This window comes from Macaca fascicularis, chromosome 5 (assembly GCF_037993035.2).
Source record: "Macaca fascicularis isolate 582-1 chromosome 5, T2T-MFA8v1.1".
Taxonomy (NCBI): Eukaryota; Metazoa; Chordata; class Mammalia; order Primates; family Cercopithecidae; genus Macaca; species Macaca fascicularis.
In genome coordinates, this window is record NC_088379.1 from 153,580,659 (window position 1) to 153,589,166 (window position 8,508).

An 8,508-nucleotide genomic window follows, 5' to 3' on the forward strand; every position below is an offset into this window, starting at 1 on the left:
AATAGGAATTGACTAGTATAAGGGCTGGGGAAAGGAAGGGAGTTCATGGCAGCAGCAATAGCATGGACATAGTTTTGAAGGATGAAAGGGCAGGTGGAACAGACAAACTGTGGTGCGACTGGGATGTAGTGAGTAAGGGAGCAAGTGATGGAAGAGGAAAACAGATAGATAAACTAGGGCTCCTTTATAAGCCATTTCACAAAGTGGGCATTACGCTGAGGTCAAACTTTCATTGAGGGGAATGTAGAAAAGTACAGTCTTTATCTGATGTCGCTTTAGAAGAATTACTGTCACAGTATACTAGGAAGTAGATTGAAGAGGGTGAGTCTGAAGGCTGGGATGCCTGTAATCCACGAAAGAGATCATGGATCTTTAGTGATGACGATGGCAGTGGGGTGGGGAGAAGTACTGGGAGATATTTAGAGGGCAGACTTGCTGGGAAGTGATAGAGAAGGAGAGGTCAAAGTTGAGCAGCTAGATAGATTGTGAGCTCTGGCAGGAAGTTGATGAGTTCGGTTCTGGACACAGCGAGAGTAAGACTATCCCAACGCCAACTGAGAACTCTTCTTACAAAGGTGAGTTTTCCTGCTCTGCCGCCAGTCCTCCCTAAGAGCAAGAGCTATTTCAAAACAACCACATTTATGGTTACATGAAAAGATGCTACTTGGTTCATTCATTGGGCAACACAAGACGAGTCTCTTAACCACTAGGTTTCTCAGCTTCTTTCCCTGTAAAATGGTGACAAGCAGCATGCCCCACCTATCCACAGGGAAGTAGGGATGAGAAAATGGAATTCCAATTCTAATCATGTTACCTAAATGCAAGGAGTTGTTATACTTGTTATTATTGCATCACACTTAGTCTTGGAGAACATTTCCCAGTATTTTCTTTTACAACTGAAGTTAGATAATGTAAAATGTCTACGTCCTCTCTAACTTCATGTTGATATTAAAAGCATTTCTGATATTGGTGAAAAAGGGGCTGGGGTCAGCCCCTCCTTTATTTTTACCTTTGAGATGGGATCTTTCTGTTTCTATCTTTGTCAGTTTGGCATTTTGGGTCATCATGTGTTTCCAACAAGTTGCTCTTGAAGTTTATGCTCTTCCTGAAGCTGCATATGAGGATGCATATGAGCTTTAGTTCTATAACTAGTACCACCATCCCACAGGTGTGTATGCAGCCCTGTTCTGCAACCAGGAAATCACTTGGGAACCTCGGCCCCTAACTAAAGGCCAGATGACTACAAAAGGTTGTCCCTTTCCCTCTCTCTGATTCCGAAATTTTCTTAGTTGTATGTCTAAGGAAGTGAATGAAAATCTTTCTTTTATCATGTGTGCTTTAAAGTTTTTCCAGCATGAAAGGTCAAGTTTAATTATGATTTCTTCATAATTTACACTAGAAATCACAAAGTGTGAGATTACTTATATGGTTGCCTAAAGTTTCTAAGTTATGTTCACTGTGTGATTTTTTTTGAGGCGGCCTGACTTATATATCCTCCTTAAGTTCTGAAATGATTTTGTAATCATTATATATCATTATGAAAGTTTATTTTTTTAATATTAGGCAAAGTATAAATAACTATTTCATGGAAATATTAGATGCTAGAATCAATTTATATAGTTCCATTCCAGATACAATAAATAACCTGGTGGTTGTTGAATATGTAATATTACATGTTGTTAGAAAAGAATCAATCTGACTGGATAATTTATTACATATTTAATTTACTTTCAGCATCTCTGTGTGTCCTACTGCCTTTCTGAGTATTGAAGTTGTGCAATGATCTTTATGCTTAGAGATTCCAGATATATTTCTGGTCATTTTCTTTCTTATATCCATTCTACAATTCATTAATTATTTTTTTACCTGTGCCCAAACCGTTCTTTAATTTGTCCACTAAGATTTTTTTGTTTTACTGATTATAGTTTTTATTTCTAGTATTTCTGTTTAGTTGCTTTTTAAAATCTGCTTGTCTTATTTTTGCTTTATAAATTATACAATTTCATTGATTTCACTCAGCATTGAAAACAATCTTAGCTTGATTTTTCCTGTAACTCTTAGGTTGTGAATTATGCTGTTTGCTGTATCAGCTGATTCATTTCTGTGCTGGTTTGTTTTCTTCTGCTGTAATGTCTGACTGTGACCTTCTCTATCGTGAAAACTACCACATGCCTTGGCTAAGGGCCGCAACATTCAGGGGGACCCAGTTTCGCCAAGACAGACCTTGTCTTGTGCCTTCCTATTTTCGGACCTGCCTTCCTCTCCACTTCTAGAAGTGCCTGGTGCCACTGATTTCTGAAACACTATCCCATGAAACTATGCTCTTCTATTTTCATTTTGTCCATATATTTGTGAATAAGAAAGAGCCATATTTGAAAGCTTCAATTAAGAGTATTTTAAAACATGAATGTAAAGGACTTTAACTAAGACCATGGGGTGATGACTTTACTGTTCATACATTAATTAAGCACACATGTATGATCATATAATGGCCATTGGAGACACAAAGCTGAGCAGAGCTTATCTCACTGAGGAGATTGACAAAGGAACAGTTCTTACACAATATGATAAACACTATTGCAGAACAAAGTGTTCTGGGAGAACAGGAGATAATAATTATAGCAGCAGTTTATGAATATTTATTTTGTGCCAGGCACTGTGCTAAAGATCTAATTTTAATGATAGCTCTGAGAGTCAGCTAACAGTGAAAGACACATGTTAATATCCTCATCTTATAAATGAGAAAATAGAGTTCATCTGTCAATCAAGAGTTATACCCTTATTAAGTGACAGAACTGGCTTTTCAAGCCTACCTCTCTTGCTCTAAACCACTCTTTATGAGGAGAAACTGGGGAGGACTTCAGACAGTAGATGACAACTGAGCTGGGTCTAGGATGAGGAAGCATAGGCCAGACATGGATTTTCTTGAAAAAAAAAAAAGTCCTAAAGGCATGTGGGGGTCTGAAAATGGGGAGCATCTTGCTGTGATGGGGACATAGGAAATGTGGGAGGCAGGAATAAAGATGGGTCTGGAAAGGTAAAATGGGGGACCAGGTCCTCAAGACCTTATAGCCTATCACCATCCTGGCCAGCAATTCTGGCCAAAAAGAGGAGTAAAGGGGTAAGGGGTGAAATTGAAGTTAGGGATAAGTATACCATTGATGTACATTTAAATAAGAAAAAAGGTAAAGTTAAGATACTTTGTTTGCTTTGTGGGAACTTTTCATGTACGATAGAGCTACTGTCAAATATGCAGGTTGCACCTACCATTCTGATGTGGTGTTTGCCCTGCAAACACTGATGGCCTCACTGCACTGTCCTTCCCTTACTGCAAAGCATCTGTTTCAGTTTATTACTGAACTCCACCTCCGGATTTTCAAGCAGCAACTGTTTTTTTTTTTTAAATGATTTGCTGTGGGTGAACTTCGCAAGAGAACAAAAAACCCAAAATACCTGTATTCTGAAGAGTATATGCCCTATACTCTATTTAATGACTTTAGGCAACCAAGCTAAATAAACAAACAAATAAATAAATAATAATAATAATAATAGTAAAACTTGTGGTAACATTTAGAATAGTGCCAGTGATCTGTGGTGTTTTATCATTTTATTGGCATATAATGTTTGGTTATCAAATAGGCAGAAACATCTCCCCATAATGTATCATCACTCAGATATTGTGCTGTAGATTAGGGTTTTTATGTCAATGTCACAGTGACAGTTTTTCTAATTTGTGTAGGAAAATCATGTTTTTTGAAGCATTCTTCTATATTCACAAAGGGATTCTTCTCTTTCACTAGTGTATATTTTATAAAAAGTGAAGACATATAAAAAGTTGCTATTTATTGAGCCCTTTATTGATATAGATATTTCCCTTTCAGGAATGTGTGCAGAGTGATTAAACAGAGGCTATCTGAGCACACTATCTCATTTGAAATCCCAAAGAAAGTGTTTTGTTGCTTGCACAAGTTTGGTTGAACTTGTGTGCTTGGATTGTGCTTACTGTCAGCTGTTCCTTTCATTTCAGTGTGGGGTAATCACTAACTTCTTGTATTTATTTCCATTTTGCCAGTTAACTTATTAGTGCAAATTTATATGTCCTTGTTCTTCTAAGTCTTTGCCAGTCACTTTGGAACATTGAACACTTAACTGTGCTTGCTTTGGGGTACTACCAATGAAACGGTAATTAACTGAGATAGTTGCATCTTTTCCTTAAAAGCTAGAGAATGGAATTACTCTGCAATAAACAGGCTGAAAGCAATGTAATGATAACTGTTTTGATAACTCATAGTTAACATATTTTTTTACATTAGTTAAACACTACAGAAATTAAAACTAATGAAATTGTGGTTTGTCAGATGTAATAAAATGCCAACAGATCAAATCTGGCTTGGCTCAGCAATGCTCTAGAATTTATATGACGTTTTAAATGAATCATAAAATGTTAATTAAGCAGAAATCTTGACCAAATCCGAGTAATCTGATTCAGTTTGGCTGTAGCTACGAAGCAAATAGAATTTTCTTGTCTAATTACATTTTTGTTATCTTTAAAAATCCATTTATGGTTATTGAAGAACAGACTTAGAAGTAACTCTTAAAAGTGCTTTAAAATTAATCTCTTTTATCACTTCCAACATTTTGGTCATTTTCCTGTGGTGAATAGTGAAATGGGGGATGAATTATCCCAAATGCCATCTCAGTAGTTAGATTGAACTTCAGAGACTCTTTGTAGCAATCAGTAGATTAGCAACATATGCCAAGTCTCTGATGCATCTAGATAAGGATGCTAAGGAATTGAATAGATACTAAATACACACCTAAGTGTTTGTGTGTGTGTATGTGTGTATGTATGTATACTGTGTCTGTGTGTATATATATAGTGTATACGAATATACATAGTATGTGTGTGTATATGTGTATATATGCATATATACTGGTATTTGTATATGTATTGTGTATACGTATACATATAGTACCTGTGTTTGTGTGAACGCTTATGTATATATACATTTTTTCCAACCCATTATGATTTTATAAACTGTTTAGTATGAGTCTGGTAATTTAAAAGTATGAATTCCAGGGATGATTTGAGAGGATTTTTTTTTGTGTTGTGTGACCTTCAGGTACTTGGTTTGGGGCACAGATGAAGATGGAGATGAGGAGAATCTGAGTTGGGACATTCTGAAAGTGATACAGAGGGAGAGATATTCTAGGTATACGAAGTTCTAGTTTATTCAATGGGAGCAGCAACCTCTTACTCATTCACTTCTTAAAAATCTTCAACTTGGCCGGGCGCGGTGGCTCACGCCTGTAATCCCAGCACTTTGGAAGGCCGAGGCGGGCGGATCACAAGGTCAGGAGATCGAGACCATGGTGAAACCCCGTCTCTACTAAAAATAGAAAAAAATTAGCCGGGCGCAGTGGCGGGCGCCTGTAGTCCCAGCTACTCGGGAGGCTGAGGCCGGAGAATGGCGTGAACCCGGGAGGCGGAGCTTGCAGTGAGCCGAGATTGCGCCACTGCACTCCAGCCTGGGTGACAGAGCGAGACTCCATCTCAAAAAAAAAAAAAAAAAAAAAAAAAAAAAAAAAAAATCTTCAACTCAGTACTGGGAGATCTTTTTTTTTGAAAAAAGTCAATATATTATCAATTTAATTATGTAAATTTAAAATACTTATTTTTAAAAGCTTACCCAGCCATTTTTGTAGATATTATCTGGTTTCATAAAATCTGAGATTTTCAGACAGTACTTTAATCAGCAACTTTCTTTTCTTAAGTTTGATACAATTAGTTCTTCAGCAAGAGGTCATGGTCATTTCTGACATTTTCTTGGTTATAGCATTCTTTCTTTTAGAATCTGGGTCTCTGGACAATAAGAATCTGTGCAACCAGGGAGGGAAAATTCGCTTGTGTTAGATTTCCATATTTCCCAGGGAAGTTCATGTCTTCTCTTTGTGAAACTTCTCCCTGTGGTTTATAGTTTGTGCCTTTCTCCTTTAGGACTCAAGTGTCTGTTTCCTTCAAAGTTTACTGCTTTTCTGAAAAGAAAAGCTAGTACAACTATTTTTATGTGGATGTGTCCATACTAGACAAAAAGATTTTAACTTCATTCATATCAAAACCTACAATATTTGTAGATCTTTTTCATTAGAAGGCTGATGGCTCATTTGAACATCTGTTTCTTTGTTTTCCTTTAGGGATTTCCAACTATTCGCTAACCTCTGAGTGAGTGTGACAAAAATGACTCTGCTGCTCTGTGTTAATATAATGTAGAATGAAATGTATAATCAGATGCTCCTTTCTAATAGACATCTCAATCTCAGCGTATCCAAAGCTGAACTCCTGGTATCTAAACCCCAGGCCACATGCCCCACGACCCTCCCCTCCGGGAGCAACCTGCTATTTTCTCCAACTTTTCAATACCAGTTGATGACAGCACCATCTTTCCAGCAATCCCCATACCACGTTGGCCCACACCATCCTGGTCTACCTTCTCTGTCTTACCCTATTTGACTTTTTCATTTCCCCACAGCACTTATCATCTCTTAACACACTATAGGATTTACTCATTCGTAATGCGTATTGTCTATTGTCTGTGTCCTGAATTAGAATTTAAGATTTCTCAAAGGCACAAGGGCAAGGATCTTTGACCCAAAGGCCTAAAATAGTGCCTCCTTGGAGGGCACGCAATAAATATTTGTAAATAAAGGATGAAATAAGCAATGAAAACATTCCATAAGAGATTCTTGAGTTGGCTATTTTTAGTGTTTAGAAGTAGCTAGAATATTCAATATCAAATAATCCCTTGCTGACTATCAAAGTTAGAATTATCCCAGATTTGCTATGATTTGGCTGCAAAAATAAGAGTGAGCTGAGTTAGGTTGGTTTCTAGGGACATCCAGGAAGTAAAACAAAGTGTAAGGACTAGAAGAATGCTTTCTAATTTACTGATAGTTAATTTTTGATAGATCTTTTATATGGAACACTTTGAGAACTGGTGCATGTAGAAAAAGACATTCGCTATGGTCTTGAGAAAAATCCAGTTGATACGTTGCTGCCATTCTTCTAATTCAGTGTGGTCACCTTATTCAAAGAGCTCTGCTCTGATCCTGACAATACTCAATACATTTGGATGATTAAATTTTTTTCTGCTTAAACTCTCTCATCTCAGCTGTAAAAATTAGAAGTAGGTAGTTTTGTTTTATTTCTGGCCCCAAGCAAGAAAATAAATTTGTTTTCATTAAAATTTTTCTTAGAACATGGGTGAAAAAGTAATGAGAAGAAATAATTCATATTTCATTTTCTTTTCAAACAATTAAGATAGAAGCCTATTATTGTTTGTAAGATAAATTGTATAGATAATTTGTGGGATACCAAAGTTGAATTTTATAGCGAAAAGAATTATCATTTTAGTTTTTCCAGGAAGACTGGCTTTTACTTAATGTGTTTGATTAAAGAGTCTGAATATCAGATACATTGTTTTGAGTGATATCAATTCGTTTTCTATACTTTAGTTTGTAGGACCAGTGTTTCAATTTATATGATGAGCTGCTACAAATTGACATAATAGAAATGGTTACAGTTTTAGAACCAATGGGACAGGAATAAAATGATTAAACACTTATAATCTGTCATTCTATAATCTGATGTAAACTATCTGAAGATTCATACAACTTCAGAATTGGAAGGAACTTGAAGATCTATTTCGAAAAACTCATTTTATATTTGTTGGAGCTTTGACTAAGACACATTCCGTGACTTGTCCAAAGTTTCCCATCACACAGCTAGTGGCAGGACCAGAGCTAGACCCAGGCATGATGACCAATGGGGCAGAACTTTTTCATGATGTAGTTTGCTTTCTGATTTTTTCCTTCTTAATTTCAGTTTGATTTTATTATTGATATTATCATTGGAATATAAATTGTCATGTTTAAAATTTCACTTGTTACTTTTGATGTTTTAAAAAAACACATTTAAAATAAGTATTGTGAATATTTGTGCTTTCTTTTTCTGGTTTCTTTTTAAAAAAAAGAGTCCTTGTTTGAATATATATGCTTGCTATTTATATATTCAAAACCAAGCCTTTCAAGAGTTTCAGTTATATCATAGTTTATTGTATTATTTTCCATTCATGGGATATTTGCCTCCTGGTTAAACTTCTCTTTTCATCTGTGGTAGTTATGCTCAATTTACCTTTCCAGTCTCTGTGTTCTGGATGGTGACTGTGCAATCAAAGGACAGTAAAGGTTTAAACCATATTTAGGTGCTGTCCTAATGGTTGTGTCCATTTTAACTTTCCAGAAGCTGAATTTTGAGCTGAAGGATCTGCTGTCTTGGAACCTGACCTTTTGCTTTAGCTTGGCTGTGGAGAACATTCTTGATTGTGGAGAGAAATAATTCCTACTAGGAAGCGATTTTTATCCAAGAGACATCATGTTTCAAATACCATTAGTAGAAGCATTTAGCAGTGCTGATCAATTTGGATAAATTTGGAAGAGAAAACAGAGATT